Source organism: Rhinatrema bivittatum, chromosome 2, assembly GCF_901001135.1.
Source record: "Rhinatrema bivittatum chromosome 2, aRhiBiv1.1, whole genome shotgun sequence".
NCBI classification, from domain to species: domain Eukaryota; kingdom Metazoa; phylum Chordata; class Amphibia; order Gymnophiona; family Rhinatrematidae; genus Rhinatrema; species Rhinatrema bivittatum.
The window spans coordinates 23387552-23408778 of NC_042616.1; the positions used below are offsets into that span (position 1 = coordinate 23387552).

The following is a 21227-nucleotide window of genomic DNA, read 5'->3' on the forward strand; positions in this document are numbered from 1 at the left end:
CACGGAAATCACCTCAGGAATCTCAACTGGGGGAGGGACCCGAGGGTATCACCACAGGAGAGCGGGGCTCGTCTTCAGTAGTTTTGTTTTTTGAAATTTGGGTTTTCTCTTTGAATTTGGTTCTAACGCTGTGAGAGCGTGCAGATAGTCCCTAACTGCTATGGAGACGGAAAATACTGAAGAGCTGCACTTCCTGCAGGGGTATATGTACTAGGGGCTGACGTCAGATTGAAATCTGATCCGTCTCCAACTGCTAACAGGAGTGCACTATATCCATTGGTCCTGAGTCCATCTGCTACAAGCTAGGAAATCATCTTTTATTTGTATTGAATCATAACAGCAAGCATACATTTCATTATATGTAAATCTATATAAATAAAAATGTTAAATAGTTTGTACGTCGTCGCTAATCTCGCCAACCGCTTAACTGAATGCGTTCAAATTTGCACACAACATTCACTTCCCATACGGGAAGGATCTTATACACTTACATTACATATAGGTCACACCTGTGACAGGTAATACAAGTTTAAAAATTGCTTACACAAAACAGCGACATCTGGTGGCCGTCAGCGCAAGCGCAACCTCTTACACCTTTCACACACACTCACACACCATACCCCACCCCCACACAGGGCTATTGTCTTTCATTCACACTCCCTCATAATACACAGAAATCCACACTCATCGCACCACACACCCCCACCCACACGCCTGCCAATGTCACTTACTTCACCCACCCTCCCAAAACATACCAAAACACGGATTCCTGGCTGCTACATTGGGAAGCCACGCATTTCACACACCCTCCAAATTTAAATTAAACTACCCTCTTCCACCCACCCACTCACTGCACTCTGATCACACACTACACCTGATACAAGTCCGTGCTTCTCCGCCGGCACCACAGGAACGGTCCGGGACACATCACATTCAGTAGGGCCGTCAGATGCCAGCAACCAAAATGGCGCCGGCGGACCTTGCCCTTACTATGCTATACGGAGACAACAATGACGTCGGTACACCATGTGACATAGTAAGGGCAAGAGCCCGTCGGCGCCATATCCTCAGCGGACATTTGCCCTTACTAGGTCAGGAATCCTGATGCAACACTTTCACCGGTGAAGTTTTGCGACATGGCAGCCGGCGGAACAAACCCTAGCACACACCCTCGCCACCGGCTGGCAGTTTACACAGGTAGCCGGGGAGGAGCACGGTGGGGGACCGTTCTTATTTTCCGCCGCGCGTTTTTCACGGGGGGGGGGGGGGGGCACTCATTCTACACATCTCCCGAGAGGGGGGCTGTAGCGTGGGTTGCTCTATTTTGCCGGGTTGGTGGGGGGGGGGCCAGGAAGGTGTGCTTGCATATTTAGACTATTCTTTGTTGGTGCTGTTCATTTGGGGTGAAAAAAGAAAAACACACACAAACTGTAACCTTTACTAATCGAGGATGAGTGACTGAGCTAAATGAGCAAGGGGAAGGGACAGGGAGGGCAAAGAATCTGACTCAGCCACTGCAACACGTGGCAGGGCTCCGCTAGTAGGTTATAAGTATTTTATAAAATGTTCCAGTATAACTGTAAGAATGGTCGTCTTCCTGGGGAGAAGGGTACAATGCAATGTACATGCTGAGAGAGTGCAGGCCTTCTCCAAATATCCAGTGCTCCAACCACCCCTTATATACAGGTTTTTCTCTCTGTCTGACCTCAAGCCCTCTGCATGCAGTCAGCAGTCATCCTTCTGACCGCCAGGACACACATTTTCCTTCATTCTACAAATAGCTTAACTTCTCCCATCTGTTTCCCTTTTGGTGCTCTCAGGCACAGTTCCCACAGATAAAACAAACCTTTGGGTTCACGGTGATTCACAGGCACATGCATACGTCTTCTGCCAGATCCCAAGCTTCCCTGAGTTGCTGCAATAGAACAAGAACAGTACAAGTTTCCACAGTTTCACATCCCCTTATGCCTCAAAAGGTCACAGGTTGTTGCAAAACTGTTAAAAGGGTCAGGTCTTGTCTCTACATTTCCCTCTTGAGGAATTCCAGAATTAGGAATTCCTCAGTATTAGGGAAAAATGAAAGAGCAATGGGTACACAGGTAGGCAGGGCTCTTCGGCAGTGATTACAGATTATTCAGTGGGGATCCGGGAAACCCCCCCACCACTTTTCTTCTTCTGGTGCTGCTGGTTTTTCTCCCTTGCTACCTGCTCCATTGTTGGCGCCGTGGCTGCAGTGATTGTCCCCGTGCTGTGAGTGTCCTTGCCCCTCCTCTGCTGCCTATAGCCCCTCCTCCTGCTTTGGGTGATGTGCAGATGAGACGTAAGGATTCCTGAAGCCCTAGTAATCTTATAATATACTGAGAAAATAAAATAGGTTTCCCAATCTTACTTGTGTCTGTAGAAATTATTTTCCTTTTACTGGTTGAGGAAAAGGGATCTCAGGTATCAGCACAGGGAGGAGATCTCAGGGATGGGAGGGAGAGGGAAAGAATATGAGAAGACCAGGGATGGGGTGAGAATAAGGAGAGAGGATTAAGGACAGGAGATTAGAAAGTTTGAAAAAGAGGGGGAAGTTTGGAAATCTAGGATGGGGGAAGAGGAGGAAGGAGAAGAGAGGAGGATGGAGTAAGAGGGATTTCAGAGACGAGGATCTGGGATCGGGAGGAGGGGAGAGGTAGGAAGGAGAGAAGAGGAGGTTCCATTACCTGCAGACAGAATCTGAGATCAAGGGAGGGAGATCCAAATTGCTATTGCTGTAGCGGGGAGTGGGAGAGTGGCCCAGAAAAGAGAAGGAGATACTCCATGCCGCAGGAGACGGAGGGCTCTGGGGATACACCGGGCTGCTTCATTCTTACAGCATCAGTGATAAGCTGCCAATTTCTTATCAGGGGGTTCACCCCAGCTCTGTCTGCCTCAATCAGGCCCTTCCTGTTCCCTACACAAGAGAGGGGGGAAATCCAGGGCTGTGTGCACATTTACTGTGAGGCGCTGACCCAATGATGTTTAGTAAAACATCCTCTGTGTATACTAGAAATGCAGATAATACAATCCTTACCTAGACCTAGAGAGCTCAGGGTCTCATAATTCTCCTTCATCACCTCCCTGTAAAGCTCCTTCTGCTCTTCATCTAAATACCCCCACTCGTCCTGGGAGAAAGAGACAGCGATGTCCTCAAAGGTCACTGGCACCTGAAACACAAACCAGAAACACTCAGGGACACGTGGAGGGGCTCAGCTGGCTTTAATCCCATAACATTTTATCATGGAAGAGGGGACACCAGGACCCCTCATCCCCAGGAACTGCCAGACTTGTCCCCTGGACTCAGTTTCCTTTCTGGGCCTCAGGATTTACAAGTCTAATCCCAGAGACAGAGAATATCAATCCTCTCTGCCTGGATAAATCTGAATAATAAAACCCAAGATCTAACAGAGCATTATCCAGAACATCAGGAACATCTGATTCTGTCACATCAGGAGGGCTCACTGTGCTCTCATCCTCCTGGTTTGCTCAGTCCCTAACCTTGGGTCATCTTTGATGCATCTCCCTCCTTCTGCACATCCAAAACACTGCTAAAGTGAGTCAGTTCCTACTCTACAACACTGCTAAAATCTCTCCCTTCCTCTCTGAGCCTGCCACCAAAACACTCCTCCCCTCTCATCACCTCATAAGAACATGCCATACTGGGTCAGACCAAGGGTCCATCAAGCCCAGCATCCTGTTTCCAACAGTGGCCAATCCAGGCCATAAGAACCTGGCAAGTACCCAAAAACTAAGTCTATTTCATGTTACTGTTGCTAGTAATAGCAGTTGCTATTTTCTAAGTCAACTTAATAGCAGGTAATGGACTTCTCCTCCAAGAACTTATCCAATCCTTTTTTAAACACAACTATACTAACTGCACTAACCACATCCTCTGGCAACAAATTCCAGAGTTTAATTGTGCATTGAGAGAAAGAACTTTCTCAAGATTAGTTTTAAATGTGCCACATGCTAACTTCATGGAGTGCCCCCTAATCTTTGTATTATCTGAAAGAGTAAATAACCGATTCACATCTACCCGTTCTAGACCTCTCATGATTTTAAACACCTCTATCATATCCCCCCTCAGCCGTCTCTTCTCCAAGCTGAAAAGTCCTAACCTCTTTAGCTGTTCCATTCCCCTTATCATTTTGGTAGCCCTTCTCTGTACCTTCTCCATCGCAATTATATCTTTTTTGAGATGCGGCGACCAGAATTGTACACAGTATTCAAGGTTCGGTCTCACCATGGAGCGATACAGAGGCATTATGACATTTTCCGTTTTATTCACCATTCCCTTTCTAATAATTCCCAACATTCTGTTTGCTTTTTTGACTTCCGCAGCAAACTGAACCGAAGATTTCAATGTGTTATCCACTATGATGCCTAGGTCTCTTTCTTGGGTAGTAGCACCTAATATGGAACCTAACATTGTGTAACTATACCATGGGTTATTTTTCCCTATATACATCACCTTGCACTTATCCACATTAAATTTCATCTGCCATTTTGATGCCCAATTTTCCAGCCTCACAAGGTCTTCCTGCAATTTATCACAATTTGCTCTTGATTTAACTACTCTGAACAGTTTTGTATCATCCGCAAATCTGATTACCTCACTTGTTGTATTTCTTTCCAGATCATTTATAAATATATTGAAAAGTAAGGGTCCCAATACAGATCCCTGAGGCACTCCACTGCCCACTCCCTTCCACTGAGAAAATTGTTCATTTAATCCTACTCTCTGTTTCCTGTCTTTTAGCCAGTTTGCAATCCACAAAAGGTCATCACCACCTATCCCATGACTTTTTACTTTTCCTAGAAGCCTCTCATGAGGAACTTTGTCAAACGCCTTCTGAAAATCCAAGTATACTACATTTACCGGTTCATCTTTATCCACATGTTTATTAACTCCTTCAAGGCAAGTCTTGCCTCTTTCTATATGTTCTGTGATTTTGATGTTTAGAAACACTTTCCACTATTTTTCCTGGCACTGAAGTCAGGCTAACCGGTCTATAGTTTCTCAGATCGCCCCTGGAGCCCTTTTTAAATATTGGGGTTACATTAGCTATCTTCCAGTCTTCAGGTACAATGGATGATTTTAATGATAGGTTACAAATTTTTACTAATAGATCAGAAATTTCATTTTCATTTTTTAGTTCCTTCAGAACTCTGGGGTGTATACCATCCGGTCCAGGTGATTTACTACTCTTCAGTTTGTCAATCAGGTCTACCACAGCTTCTAGGTTCACCGTGATTTGATTCAGTTCATCTGAATCATTACCCATGAAAACCTTCTCCATTACGGGTACCTCCCCAACATCCTCTTCAGTAATCACCGAAGCAAAGAAATAATTTAATCTTTCTGCGATGGCCTTATCTTCTCTAAGTGCCCTTTAACCCCTCGATCATCTAACGGTCCAACTGACTCCCTCACAGGCTTTCTGCTTCGGATATATTTTTAAAAGTTTTTACTGTGAGTTTTTGCCTCTACGGCCAATTCTCTCTTAGCCGGTCTTATCAATGTCTTACATTTAACTTGCCAATTGTTTATACATTATCCTACTTTCTTCTGTTAGATCCTTCTCCCAATTTTTGAATGAAGATCTTTTGGCTAAAATAGCTTCTTTCACCTCCCCTTTTAACCATGCTGATAATCGTTTTGCCTTCTTTCCACCTTTCTTAATGTGTGGAATACATCTGGACTGTGCTTCTAGAATGGTATTTTTTAACAATGACCATGCCTCTTGCACATTTTTTTTTTACTTTTGCAGCTGCTCCTTTCAGTTTTTTCTAACAATTTTTCTCATTTTATCAGTTTCCCTTTTGAAAGTTTAGCACGAGAGCCGTGGATTTGCATACTGTTCCTCTTCCAGTCATTAATTCAAATTTGATCATATTATGATCACTATTGCCAAGTGGCCCCACCACCGTTACCTCTCTCACCAAGTCCTGTGCTCCACTGAGAATTAGATCTAAAATTGCTCCCTCTCTCGTCTGTTCCTGAACCAATTGCTCCATAAACCTATCATTTATTCCATCCAGGAAAGTTATCTCTCTAGCGTGTCCCAATGATTCATTTACCCAATCAATATTGGGGTAATTGAAGTCTCAGAATACATAGGTGCAGTCAAGAATTTAAGTCCTGACAGAGTACTCACAATCCAGTGTATAAGTACTTGTTTTTTATTCTTCAATATGGCAACTCCTCTGATTCATACAGGCAGTGGGTTAATGGCGTCCCCCGACACGGTTCCCGTGTTTCGCCGCGGGCTGCATCGGGAGGGCTCGCCAATAGGGATTCAAACAATAGCTGTAAGACATAAGTGTACATCAGGACGACAAAATAGGACTTATAGCCGAACATTTCATGTGGACAAAAGGTAATAAACATTATAACATACCTGACAGCAAGATGCCTTAGAAGTGACAGGGAGCGCACTGCCCTTAAACACTGACAGGTATTTAAAGCTGATTTTAGGCGCCAAACCAGGAAGACAACCCACGTGGGAGCTCACGGCCCCGTTCATTGGTTGCCATTCCTGTACTGCAGCGCTGCAGGACTATGGGAACCATCCGATCAAATAGAAGACTCCGCACAGAAAGACCACTTTAAGTAAAAAGAAACCACTCAATATCTCGGTTCAAACCCTTGGGAGATACTGAGTCCAGAGTAAAAATCCAACGTTGTTCAACCCGGCCCAGCTGTTCGGCATAGTTACCTCCTCTGGGGGGCCGGGGAAATACCTCAAGAACACTATAAAATAAATCTGAAAGAGTGTGTGATTTTTTTACCCAGTGATCCACGAGGGGTTCTTTTTCTCGCAAATGGCGGATATTCGAGCAATGCTCTATAATTCGAGTTTTTACCATGCGAGAAGTTTTCCCTACGTGGATCACTGGGTAAAAAAATCACACACTCTTTCAGATTTATTTTATAGTGTTCTTGAGGTATTTCCCCGGCCCCCCCGAGGAGGTAACTATGCCGAACAGCTGGGCCGGGTTGAACAACGTTGGATTTTTACTCTGGACTCAGTATCTCCCAAGGGTTTGAACCGAGATATTGAGTGGTTTCCACCCTGGTTAAGGTGGAGCCCATCCCTTCAGAAGAGACTCCCCCTTCCCCAAAAGGTTCCCCAGTTCCTAACAAAAATGAATCCCTCTTCCTTGCACCATCGTCTCATCCCCGCATTGAGACTCTGGAGCTCTGCCTGCCTCTGGTGACCTCTGCGTGGAACAGGGAACATTTCAGAGAATGCTACCCTGGAGGATCTGGATCTAATCTTTCTAACTAAGAGCCTAAATTTGGCTTCCAGAACCTCCCTCCCACATTTTCCTATGTCGTTGGTGCCCACATGTACCACGACAGCCGGCTCCTCCCCAGGTGGGAGGTGACGCGTGAGGTCCGCCACCTTCGCACCAGGTAGGCATGTTACCAGGCAATCCTCACGCCCATCAGCCACCCAGCTATCTACATTCCTAATAATCGAATCACCGACCTAACCCTTCCCTCCTGGGCAGTAGGCCTTGGGGAGATATCCTCGGTATGAAAGGACAGTGCATCACCTGGAGAGCAGGTCCTTGCTACAGGATCCTTTCCTGCTGCACCCGGTTGATGCTCTCCCATCATGAGACCTTCTTCCTCCAAGGCAGCACCAGGGCTGCCAGTCTGAAGTTGGGACTTGGCTACTATGTCCCTGAAGGTCTCATCTATATACCTCTCTGTCTGCCTCAGCTCCTCCAGGTCTGCCACTCTAGCCTCCAGAGATCGGACTCGTTCTCTGAGAGCCAGGAGCTCTTTGCATCGCATGCAATACCATGCCACATTAACTACATTAAAAACCGTTCTCCACAAAAAAGCCCAGAAAGAGATGCTGGCAGACTTACACAGATTATTCCACTATGGAAATAAATCTGGCAAACTTCTAGCAAAATTGGAGAGGAAGTGACGTCACCCCTCGTGCGAGCAGCTTGAATTTGCTGCTCCGTGAGCACCGCTGGTTTCAGCGCTAAAAAACGGGCGGTTTTTCTTTAAAATTAAAGCCCTAGCATTCCCAAGGGGTCCCGAAGCTCGGGGCATGGCCGCGAAACTCAAAGTGAGTGACCTGAGGGAATTCTCCTATACCCAGGACAGTGGCGATGCCGGCGGGGAAAAACTCAAAATGGCGCTGGAGGACCCAATTTCGGAGAGCGAGGAGGGAGAACTTGATTTGCCAGCCACCGCAAGTGAATTTCCATCATGAGCAGAATTAAGAGGTTGGTTCATCGATTTAAAACAGGATATCAAGAGTTACAAAGCAGAAATTACTAACTTGCTGGCAGAAATGAGAGAGGAGACTGCCGAATTAGGCAGGAGGGTGGACAAGGCTGAGATCCGGCTGGACACTCAAGAGGAGGGCTGGACTCCCCTTCAGGAATTGAAAGTCACCTGCCAAGCAGGGGAGGGCTGGACTCCCCATCAGGAATTGAAAGTCACCTGCCAAGCATTAGCAGATAAGGTAGAAGACTTAGAAAACCGCAGCTGGAGAAGTAATCTCCGGATCAGAGGAGTGCCAGAAACAGAAGGCTATGAGGACTGTTTTACTGTGGTTGAAAAAATTGCAACCTCCCTTTTGGAAGCTGATGAACACCTGACAGAGGCTGCCATGCCTAACATTCTTATTGACAGGGCACATAGAACACTGGGCCCCAGAATTGCTAACAGGCCCAGGGATATAGTGGTGTGCTTCTACTCTTTTGCCTTTAAAGAAAAGCTCTACAATATTTCCAGGCGTCAGCGCACATGGCACTGGGAGGGCCATGACATCACCATCGTTGCGGATTTATCTTCAGCCACTTTAAAAAAGCGCCAGGATTTCCGCTGCGTCACAGCTAAGCTGCTGGAGGCCAACATCCGATATAGGTGGCTTTTCACTGGTGGTTTGTCTTTCACGATCCAGGGAATCACACACAGAGCTAAGACGGTATTGGAAGCCTGTGCGATCTTGAAGGAAGCGGGCATTACTGTTGATGTTCCCCCTGCTAGGAAGGGAGCCGGCTCCTCTTTGGCTCACATCGCGACTACAATCAATTCGCAACCTCGCTGGCAGCGGATCCCAAAGGGACACAGGAGGCTCCAGAGGAACCCTGAGAATGATCCTCCGACTGCAACTCTGCCGTGACTGAGCATTTAGCTGGAACAGGCTCTGAGTGTTTTTTTTTCTTCTACATTCGAGCAGAAAAACTGGCGGTTACTATATGTTTACATTTCACCCATTCAGGTGCCATGAGGAGTGACGAGAGACTTCCTCCATGCTTATTTGGAGCACAAGGTTTGTGCTTCTGGGTTTAAAGGGAGGGGGGGAGGGGGGGGAAGGGAATGGGATTTTTGCTTGTTGAAATGAAGGTGATAATCTTGGTTTCTCAAAGAGGTGGGCTCCTGGGTGGATACCCAATAGAAGGTGGTAGCAGAACGAAGAGGAGTTTTTCTTTAAATGGTTACCCTTAAATTTTATTCTCTCAATGCTAAAGGGCTCAATAGCCTGAGCAAGCATCGTTTACTGTTTAAGGAACTAGATCGCATGAATGCAGATGTGGTCTTCCTTCAAGAAACCCACTTGAGGAAACATTACCTGGGTCTAATGAAACATCCTAAATTTCCCTATCAATACTGGGCAGCCGCTACTCCCGCTTCAAAGTATTCGGGTGCAGGAATTTTACTGCACAAGGATATTCATTTCGAATTTAAGGACCTTACCACATAAGAACATAAGAAAATGCCATACTGGGTCAGACCAAGGGTCCATCAAGCCCAGCATCCTGTTTCCAACAGTGGCCAATCCAGGCCATAAGAACCTGGCAAGTACCCCAAAACTAAGTCTATTCCATGTAACCATTGCTAATGGCAGTGGGTAGAATGGTTATGTTGAAATTACTAATGGGGGGGGGGGGAAATCTTTTCTCTGATCTCGGTCTATGGGCCTACTGCTCACAAAGCTGATTTCTTTAATTCCCTGAATTATACTCTGGCATAAAAAATAGAAGGATCTCTTATAATAGGTGGGGATTTTAATCTAACTTTAGATCCCGGCAAGGACACCTCCACAGGGACTAGCTCGGACCCTAAGGTGGCTCGACAGGCACTTAAACGCTTGATGACCGATATGGGGATTTTGGATATATGGCGCGCACGTTTTCCTAAATCTAGAAACTATACGTTTTGTTCTACCCCACATAGCAGCTATTCGAGGATTGATATGCTCATGGGCAGTAGAAGCTTATTACCCCGGGTGCAGGAGGTAGAGATTGAGGCCATTGTATGGTCTGATCACGCCCCCATTTGGTTTACATTCCAACTTCAGGATTATGATAGAGGGGTGAGATATTGGAAACTGAATGATTCCCTTCTCAATGATCAAAGTTTTCTCTCTCAAATAGAACAAGATATTCAGGAATACCTATTGATTAATGATACTGGAGAGGTAACAGCTGGGACGGTTTGGGAATGTCTCAAAGCGGTTCTAAGGGGTAAATTTATAGCACGAGCCTCTTATGTTAAACGCCAAAGGGACAATGAGCGGATGTGCTTGGTGAGGCAACTAAGAGCACTGGAGAAAATCCATAAAATGGATCCGACACGTAGGGGCTCTCTAGCGTTCGTAGAGGCTGTACGCAGGAAGAGAGCATCTATTGATGCTGCAGCTATTGCGTATCAGCTGGAACAGACTCAGCAAAAATATTTCGAAGGAGGCAATAAAGCAGGGAAATTATTGGCTCATAAATTAAAGTGTAGACAGGACCAGACCGCTATTGTCAAAATCAAAAGCCAAGAGGGAACTATGCTCTCTGACGGTAAGAGGCGATCAGGCAGCGTTTTCAAACAATTTTTGCTGAATTATACTCCGCTAATGGGTAGATAACTCAGGGGGACATAGAGGCATATTTGGACAACTCAGACCTGAAAGCCTTAGAACCCTCCCAGCGGTTTATCCTCGATAAGGATATTTCGGAATTGGAAATACGAAAGGCCATTCAAGATATAAAACCAGGGAAATCTCCAGGTATAGATGGCTATACAGGAAGATTTTACAAACAGTTTGCTCCTCTGCTTGCCCCTATTTTGGCTAAATTTTTTAAATCATTGAAGGAAGGTCAACTGCTTTCTTCCTCAGCCAACACGGCCGGTATCACAATCTTGGCTAAACCTGGAAGGGATCCCACAGTGTGCGGGTCCTATAGACCAATATCCTTTATTAATATTGATTTGAAGATTTTGGCCAAAATTCTGGTGAATCGCTTAAATGGGTTTCTGGCCCAAATCATCCACCCGGATCAGGCAGGCTTTATTCCGGGTTGATGTTTTTCTTATTGCTAAAAGTTGCTTACATATGGTGAAAGACCCAAATATTGATTCCATTACGTGGTCGGATCACGGCCCAATCTCCTTTCAGTTAGATCTATGTACCTATGACAGGGGTCAGCAATTTTGGAAATTAAACGAGAGTCTGCTCGGAGATGAAACTTTTGTTGTGCAACTGCAGACTGATATCAAGGAATACTTGGAATTCAATGATAAGGGTGAGATATCGCCTGTGCTGTTGTGGGATTGTTTAAAAGCTGTGTTAAGGGGAAAGTTCATTGCCCGGGGAGCTTACCTAAAAAAAGCCCACAATAAGGATAAAATTGACACATTACAATTATTACATCATATCGGACTTAAACATCAAAGGTCAGGAGATGATAACCTATTAGTGGAAATGGATCACTTGAGATCCCATTTAGAATCATTAGAATCAGCCCTAATTGCCCATAAACTTACTATCACCAAACAATTGTACTATGAGGGGGGAACAAGGCGGGACGCCTTTTAGCAAGGAAACTGAAACGACAACATACCCAAAACAATATAATTAAATTGAAGGATGAAAAGGGGGCCATACTGACTTCTAATGCTGATATACGACAACAGTTTATACGCTTCTTCTCGGCATTGTATGCTATGGATCAATCTATTAAGCCCTTGGAGATTGACGAGTATTTATCCCAGGTTACTCTCTCAGTTCTCCTGAGAACCAGGAATTTTCTGGACCGGAATATTTCTCCAGCGGAGGTCACTTGGGCCATAAAAAACCTAAAGATGGGGAAGTCTCCAGGCCTGGATGGGCTAACAGCTGCTTTTTATAAAAAATTCGCCGGGGAAGTAACGCCTTTACTGGTTAACCTTTTTAATGCCTTGCAGGGAAATACTTCTCTATCTACTTCTGCTAATTTGGCGGGAGTCACCATTCTGGCTAAACTAGGGAGAGATCCAACCGTGTGTGGGTCCTACTGTCCAATTTCCCTCATAAATTTAGACATGAAAATTTTAGCAAAAATTTTGGCAAACAGACTCAATAGCTTACTTCCCCAACTAATCCACTTGGACCAATTGGGCTTCATTCCAGGCAGAATGGCATCCGATAATGTTCGGAAAATTGTAGACCTCATGTGGTGGGCTCATAACAAACATACTCCATTACTACTGTTGGCGATAGATGCTGAGAAAGCTTTTGACTATGTTCATTGGCCATTCTTGTTTCAAACTATGAGAGCCTTTCAGTTTGGGGATCGTTTTATACGATGGATTCAGAAGATGTACAAAGCCCCGAAGGCCTGTTTAAAGATTAATGGTGGGTACTCCCAACCATTTACTGTGGGAAGGTGTACCCGTCAGGGATGCCCACTATCACCATTACTTTTTGCTATTTTTCTGGAGCCTTTCACGCATCACATTAGGAATAATTGTCACATTCATGGAGTAGAGGTGGGCTCGTTCTCGTCCAAGCTTTCTCTATTTGCAGACGATATTCTCTTTACCATAACTAACCCATCACAATCCCTGGTAGCACTTACTGATGAAATATCAGCCTTTAGCAGAGTTTCTGGTTTTAAAATAAACTGGGATAAATCTGAAGTATTGAATGTCTTGACCCCCCAATCTATGGCCGATCATCTCAAGAAATCCCACCCATTTAAGTGGGCAAAAGAGAAAATTAAATATCTAGGGATTTATATTGGATATCAGACAGACCTCTTTCAGTTGAATTACCCTCCATTATTGTAAAAAATTTACAAAGATTTAGAAGAATGGGACCGCTATCACATCTCGTGGTTGGGACGCCTATCTATCCTAAAATGAATGTGTTGCCTAGGATTCTGTATTTGTTACTTACGCTACCTATCGTGGTACCCATAAAATTATTAGATAAGTGGCAGGGAAGGCTATTTAAATTCCTTTGGAAAGCCCGAAAACCTAGGATAAAGAAGCAGACTTTACACCTTCCTAAATCTCAGGGCGGTTTGGGAATGCCCAACCTTTTGGGATACCATAGTGCAGCGCATCTTAAGGCTGCCGTGGAGTGGAATAACATTCGCTCGCCGAAACCATGGGTACAACTGGAGCAGGCGATGATGGGGGGTTTCCCAGTATCCGCTCTTTTATGGCAAAAACAATCTACATGAACACTCATTATACGCTTACCGGAGTCAGTCCAAGCCACTTTAACCATATGGAATAAATGGAGGGTGAAATTAGTTGGTCACCAACAATACTTTCTTAGCACACACCTTTTCCATCACCAATCATTTAGCTATGCCACACACTCACTAGTTTCTAAAATGGACGGTGAAGGGCTTATTTAAGATCTCACATGTATGGGAACCAGGAGGTTTGTTAGCCTTTAATATCCTTAGGGAACTTCATAATCTTGCTGACACAGACTATTATTTTTACTTACAAATTAAGCACTTTGTCACCCAAACTAGGATGATGGGAATCTTGGCACGGGGAACAACTCCATTTGAAGCTCTTTGCATACAAGCAACTAAAGCACGCAAACATGTTTCCAGACTTTATCTTATGCTAGTGGGAGTACTCTCGCTACAAGCATCCCATATTGTGGCGTGGGAAAAGGACCTCAATGAAAAGTGGCCGGTGGAAGATTGGAGACGTATAAGCCACTCAGTAGGAAGGGGTCTTATATCTTCTTTCCATATAGAGAATGGTTATAAGATGTTATATAGGTGGTATTTAACCCCGGATAGGCTGCACAAGATGCAACCTAATATATTGAACCTCTGCTGGAAAGGGTGTCATGAACTGGGTTCTTTCTTTCACATGTGGTGGACATGCCCTAAAATACAATCCTTTTGGACAGCCGTGTCTTTATGGTTGACCAAAATATACGGTTGTACCATCACACTTACGCTGTCTCAAGCACTCCTAAATATGGAAAACTAATTATCTAAGAATCAAAATGTTTTTATTAAAGATGTTATGACAGCAGCTAGAGAGACTATGGCATCCATGTGGAAAGATCCATTGGTACCTTCTATACATGAGGTGCAAAAAAGAATGACACACGTACACGTGTTAGGGGAAATTACCGCGCATAAACATAAAACCATTATCAAATTCCAAAGGATATGGCAGCCCTATACAAACTGGCAGTTACAATCTCATATATAATATAACCTGTCATCTTTATGGATGCTCCCATACTAGCATCTGTCAGCCTTCATTTATAATTGGGATTTGAGCCACAGGGTTGGCTGAATGAACACCATGATGAGTATGTCATTTCCCAGGTTATCACTGGTGATACAGTTCATTTTCTATAGTCCTTTCTTACTATACTTCGATATCTTTAGCAGATGTGCGGCTTAACGGGTAACAATTAGTCCTGCATGTAATAAATCTAGATATTCCTTAGAGAATATTGTAATTTGATATTGTTCGTTCAAGGTTCTTTAATGCAATTTTAATATGCTTTCATTGTGAGGTGTGTGAATGGGGAGGGGGGGGTTGAGTTGACTTTGGGTATCAATATTAATATGTAATAATGGCAAACATGATGGGGAAAAAAGATTACGGCATTTGTTGACAAGGTTGTACATATACTTTATGGATGGCATGTTGATGTTTTGTATGTTATCAATGCCAATAAAAAAACTTTACAAATTAAAAAAATATATATATTTATATAATTTATTTTTTTTATATAATAAAGATGTAAAAGGACCTGCGCAATCTGCTTGAATTCCTCCTCTCATAAATTGTCAGACAATGCCTGGAAGGGAATTGAGGGGGTTTGTCTTGTATCTTTGCTGTTTCTGTTTGGAAGCATCCAATGACTCCAGATTGTTCAAACTTGAAAAATTAATAAAAAGATGTTAAAAAAAAAAAAAAGTGAGGAGATGGCAGCCATGGGAAGAAGCACCAAAAGCAGCACCATGAGGAGCAGGGCAGGAGGAGAGGGCGAGAGAAGAGTTGCTGCTCCTGGAAAATAAAGTGTGTGGGCGCAGGAGTAGGAGAGCCTGAAAGAGCTGGAAGCCCAGGCCTGCTGTGAGACAAGGAGGACGTAGCGGCTGTGAGTGCAGCTTTCCGGGATCGGCGCGCACAAGGCTATCGATTTCGTATAGCCGGCGCGCGCCGAGCCGCGCAGCCTACCCCCGTTCCCTCCAAGGCCGCTCCGAAATCGGAGCGGCCTCGGAGGGAACTTTCTTTTGCCCTCCCCTCACCTTCCCCTCCCTTCCCCTACCTAACCCACCCGCCCAGCCCTGTCTAAACCCCCCCCCCTTACCTTTGTTGGGGGATTTATGCCTCCCGGAGGGAGAAGTAAATCCCCGCGCGCCAGCGGGCCGCTAGCGCGCCGGGACGCAATCTGGGGGCGGGTCCGGAGGGCGCGGCCATGCCCCCGGGCCGCCCCGGGCCGTAGCCACGCCCCCGGAACGCTCCCGACACGCCCCGAAAACGCCGCGCGGTTCGGGCCCGCCCCCGACACGCCCCCTCCGAAAACCCCGGGACTTACGCGAGTCCCGGGGCTCTGCGCGCGCCGGTAGGCCTCTGTAAAATAGGCTTACCGGATTTGGGCGGATTTAGGCGAGCAGGGCTCTTAAAATCCGCCCCTTAGAGAATAGCCACTGCCATTAGCAATGGTTACATGGAATAGACTTAGTTTTTGGGTACTTGCCAGATTCTTATGGCCTGGATTGGCCACTGTTGGAAACAGGATGCTGGGCTTGATGGACCCTTGGTCTGACCCAGTATGGCATTTTCTTATGTTCTTAGAGTCTGGCAGTTACTGTCAGGGTATGGCAGGTTTGCTATGGGTTCCAAGTACATTTTTTGCAGGCTTTTCAATTATTACACAGGGCTGATGGTAGTGGAAGGATTTGGTTGCTGTTATGGAAATGATACCAGAATTTGAATAGTATTTTTGTATGCTGAGTAATAAGGGGAAATACCCTTGTTCTGCTCTGCACGTTTTTTGGGGGATGTTTCTGTAGAACTTGAGGTACAGGGTTTGTATTTGGATTCTGTCCTATCCTGCATAGACCCCAGACTTCACTCCTATGGTAGAACTTTCACTGCTTGATGCTTTCAAATGATTTTAGTGGTATTTTCACCAGGATGTTTGAAACTGGGCAGGGATTGCTTTGTTACTTAGAAGGTCCTTCTGGCTAGAGACGCCACTTACATGCGTTCTCAGCACCTTGAGACCTAAAACTCTTGGCAAACATTTTGGCCAATCGCCTCAATAAGGTAATGGCAAAATGGACAGACCCAGACCAGGCGGGATTTATCCCAGGGAGGAAAGCTGCAGACAATGTCCGGAAAATTATAGATCTTTTATGGTGGGCGAAACAGCATAATACGCTGGCACTATTGCTTGCCATTGACGCAGAAAAGGCCTTCGACATGGTCCATTGGCCATTCCTGTTTAAAACTGTTGACACAATTAATTTTAGCCTGAAATTTTGCAATTGGCTACTTAAATTATACAAGAACCCACAAGCCCGGGTTAAAGTGAACGGCGTTTCTTCAGAACCTTTCCCTATAAAACAGAGGGACGAGGCAGGGATGCCAGTTATCTCCGTTGTTGTTCGCACTGTTTCTAGAGCCGTTCACTTCTAGAGTTAGAGGGGAAGCCTCCATCTCCGGGATACGGGTGAGGGGCACAGATTATAAACTGTCGCTGTTTGCAGAGAACCTGCTATTCACCCTATCAGAGCCTCACAAATCTTTAGCTGGAGTAGTAGCTCTCCTAAAAGCCTTCAGCTCAGTGTCAGGATTCAGACTCAATCTTGGCAAATCTGAAGTACTCAATATATCCCTGTCTAACGATCAGATCACCCCCTTGAGAACAGAATTCCCTTTTAAGGGGCCAGGAAACATTAAGTATCTGGCATCTTGCTTAGTAATAACTTAGAAGACTTATTCAAGCTGAATTATACACCCTTGATATCCAAGCTTTTCCATGATCTGGACAATTGGGAAAAGTATTCAATCGCCTGGACAGGGAGAACAACAACGATAAAAATGACTATTCTACCTACATTTAATTATCTGTTTCAGTCACTACCAATATCTATCCCAACGGCAATGCTGAAACTATGGCAGAAACGCTTATTTTCCTTCATCTGGAAACGGAGACCCCCTAGGGTGGCTCACAATGTGCTCTTCAGACATAAACTAAGAGGAGGCATGGGGGTACCTCGACTACAGGGGTGTTATGCGGCGGCTCAACTCAGTGTTGTTCTAGCGGGGCATAAAAAAGGAGAACTTCCCAGTTGGGTTAATAGCGAGTAAGTGGCGATGGGAGGCCTGCCGATTAGAGCACTTCTACGGCAACCACGTAATAATTGGAGATTGCAGGGCGTCCTGCCTGTATCCTTGCAAACCACACTTCCTACTTGGGATCAATGGAAACCTTTCATAATAGAATGGAAGATTAAGGGGAGTACGACTTTGGGACAGCTGTGGGGCCGAGAGGGAGTAATGACCTTTGCTCAACTTCGGGAACTATTTCAGTTACAATCTCCTAAAGTTTACCCTTATCTGCAAATATGACATTTCATAAAGAAAGCATCCATCGAAGGGGAACTGCGCCCGGGAAAACCGCAGTTTGAGGGAGGGTGTGAGTGAGCAGATCGGCTAAAGGGAGGGCTTTCCAAGATCTATGGTCTCATACCGAATGCTCCTCACTGTACACCAAACTATATCAAAGCATGGGAGAAAGATCTAGAGAAGTCTCTCTCCAGAGAAGAGTGGGATCTGATCCTCTTACAGGCCAAGAAGTGTTCTATATCCGCTTCCCTTGTGGAAAACGGGTTGAAAGTTCTATTTCGCTGGCATTTTACCCCTCATAGGCTCCACTGTACTAAAATGTGCTCCAATGATTTCTGCTGGAAAGGTTGTGGTCAATCGGGTCCTTTTATCCCTATGTGGTGGGATTGCCCTTAGGTGGGAAGACTGTGGAAGGAAGTATCGGACATTATACACTGGATCTTGGGCAGAGCTATTATTTTGTCCCCTGACCGAGCTTCACTGAATGTCCCCACTGAGGGCTCTCGGAGTGAAAGGGAGCTGGTTACCCAATTCTGTTTGGGCACACGGTGATTACTGGCAGCAACGTGGAAGCAGGATCTGGTGCCCTCTTTGGCATCTGGCCCAGAGCCTCGGTGAGGTCTCCCAGGCCCAAGGGTAGGTCGAGCCAGGCTCGGCTCACCTCGCTCACCACCGGCAGCCCTCCCACAGGGTTTGACAAGCGTTCGGATCGACCAGGTCCGGGGAAAAAAAGAGCTGAGTAGAAATCGCGGACCTCCGCCCTGATCCTACTCGGCTCAAAGGGGGTCCCGTCGGCAGACAGCAGGCACGCTATCTGCTTCCGGTTGCCCCTCCGCCTCTCCAGCCTATAGAAGAAGGGTGTGCTGTGATCCATCTCCTGCAGGATCTGGACGCACTACGTCACGTAGGCCCCGCAGCCTTGCTGCTCTTCGAGGTGACGCAGGGCCACCTTCATCTCCCTGTACTCGAGGAGCACAGCTGGCTCGCCGCCTGGACCCCGGGCGTCGCTGAAGTGCTCTTCAAACTCCATCACCTCCCCCGAGAGGTGACGGAGCATCCGGCGCTGCTCGGCATTCACGTCCCTGGCGCGGTCCTGACAGAGAACCCGGAGGCGGACCTTGCCCACATCCCACCACTGAGCGAGGAAAAGGAAATCCACTTCCCAGCAGCGCCAGTCCACCCAGAACTCTCACACCGTCGCCACCAACTCCTCGTCCTGCAGGAGCGAGTTGTTGAAGTGCCGTGAAGGGCGCGCGCGCTCTCCGGCCACCCCTCAGTAGAGGAGAGGCTAGCGGTGGTGACGGCTGGAGGGGCGTCCTCCTGCGCAGCAGGCACGGCGGCCGGCCATCAGGGGAGGCGGAAAAACCCACAAAGAAAAACGGAAGAAGGAAACGAAAGGGGAATCGAAAAGAAAGGTAAGTGGCCGGGGTCCGGTCCCGCGATCAGGGAGGGAGGGAGGGATGGGGCAAAACACGAAAAATAAAAAACCTCCTGGACTTAAACCTCAGGCCAGGAAGGGGCCCTGGAGTACAGACTCAAGACAGGGAAACAAAAGAAAAAATAAAAGAACTAAAAAGAGTAACTAAGTAAGGGGGGGTGTGAGAAAAACCAAAACCCCTGGGAGAAAAAACAAGCCCAGGGGAGCCAACTAGAGGCTCTTCTCCTGCTGAGCAGAGGGGGTAATGGGGGGGTCACTTAAACTTCCCTGAACCAGGGGGAGGGAAAGAAAAAAGAAAAAAAAATGCAAACTGAAAGTAAAAACCTGAGGGAACGGAAGGGACTGGGCAAGGCTGCAGGCAGCTGGGCCCAATTAAGGAGCAGCCGGAGCACTGCACAGTCAGGGACAGGAGCTAGGGGGGGGGGTGTGAAACTAAAGCAGGAAAACCAGCTAGGACACGGCAAGGGACACAACTAAACACAGCAGAGGGAAAAAACAAACCCAAAACTAAACGCAGGGCACAAGGTAAGGGAATCAAGAGGGGAAAAAACCAAAAAGAAACCACAAACTTAAATGCTATGAAAAGGGAGGCCTCCAGGAGAAGCAGCACTCTCCTCCCTCCAGCCCTGTTGGGAAGGAGAGAGCACGGTACTCTGACACAATATCTATGACATCATTTATTAACGTGACATCACGGTAATAGACGCTGTTTACATACCACATGACTGCAGATGCCATCCAGCACCCTTCCTGTCATCGGCCTCGTATCCAGGAGCCGTCAGCTCAGCAAAGGCGAGAAGGGGGTTTTCAGCGTCCAGCGCTCTGTCCGTCTCTAGAGGCAATATCTCCTTACTCCCGCCGGCCGCTGGAAAGTCCTGCTCTTTTATACCGTGCCCTAAACAAGTGTGCGTGCCAGAGAGGAATGATTGATCCCTATCCCCCCCATGTTGTGTGTCAACAGTTGCTACTGCTAAGTCGGACTCACCCTGTCCCTGGCATGTAGGGGCTGATCAGACCGCCCTGTTCCTGACAGGGAGCCAGAAAGCTGAGCTGCACAACCTGTTTAACAAGAACATGTTTATCCTATAACCCCCTCCAGGCGACTGAGAACAGCACCTTTCCTTGGGTTGAGACGGCAGGAACCTTGCAGGCAGATAAAAAGGCACCCGGCGAGAGCCGCAGCTGAAGCAGGGAGGGTTGGGAAGGGCAAGAGAGGGGAGGGGGTGGCGGGGACAGGGAGGCTAGGTTGCCGTGCAGGAGAGAAGTTCAACAAAAACTTTTCTTCTCTGCACATGGGGGAAAGGGGACAGAAAGGGGAAAAAAAAGTGGTGTCTGCGGACAGACCAGGGAGTGCAAAAGCACTCCCGAGGAGCACCACCGAGGAGGAAGGGAGGGAAGCAAGCAAACTCCCAGCAGAGCCCTCGTGTGAAGGTTTGCCGATTTGAAACCAAAGGCACCAGCGCAGGGCGCCGCAGCTGGGCCTCCCTCGTGCACCTTATGGAGCGCTTTGCTTCGGCGAGGAGAAAGTTTACCAGCCAAGCCCGGCAGCCAGCCGCTGGGTTCCCCGACGCGGTATGTCCATAGACGAGGAGGTGAGGGGAAAAAAAGACCACCAGAACTTGAGCATTAGATCCCTTAGAAAGCTCAGGAATGGGGTGAGGCGGGGGCAGAACCAGTAGATGTGCGGGACTGAGTCTGGTGCTTGACAGAAGGGGGCAGGCCCTGGTACCGAGGACGGCCTCCATGACCCGTCCGGAGAGCATAGCCCCGTGCGCTATCCGCCATGCCAGGTCACCGTGGGATCGGAGGGGCATAGAAAGTTCGCCACCGGGGTCCCCTGTCCCCGCCTATCACTGCCTTCCAAATTGTATCGGGGCGGGTGACGAGGGTCAGGTAGTGAACCGT

At 46.8% G+C, this 21227-nt stretch overlaps 1 pseudogene; it reads right to left on the bottom strand.

Annotated features, from left to right (window-relative positions):
- The window catches only part of LOC115083682, a 32945-nt pseudogene extending 12610 nt beyond the window's left edge, over nt 1–20335 (bottom strand).
- Between the last annotated feature and the right edge of the window lie 892 nt (nt 20336–21227).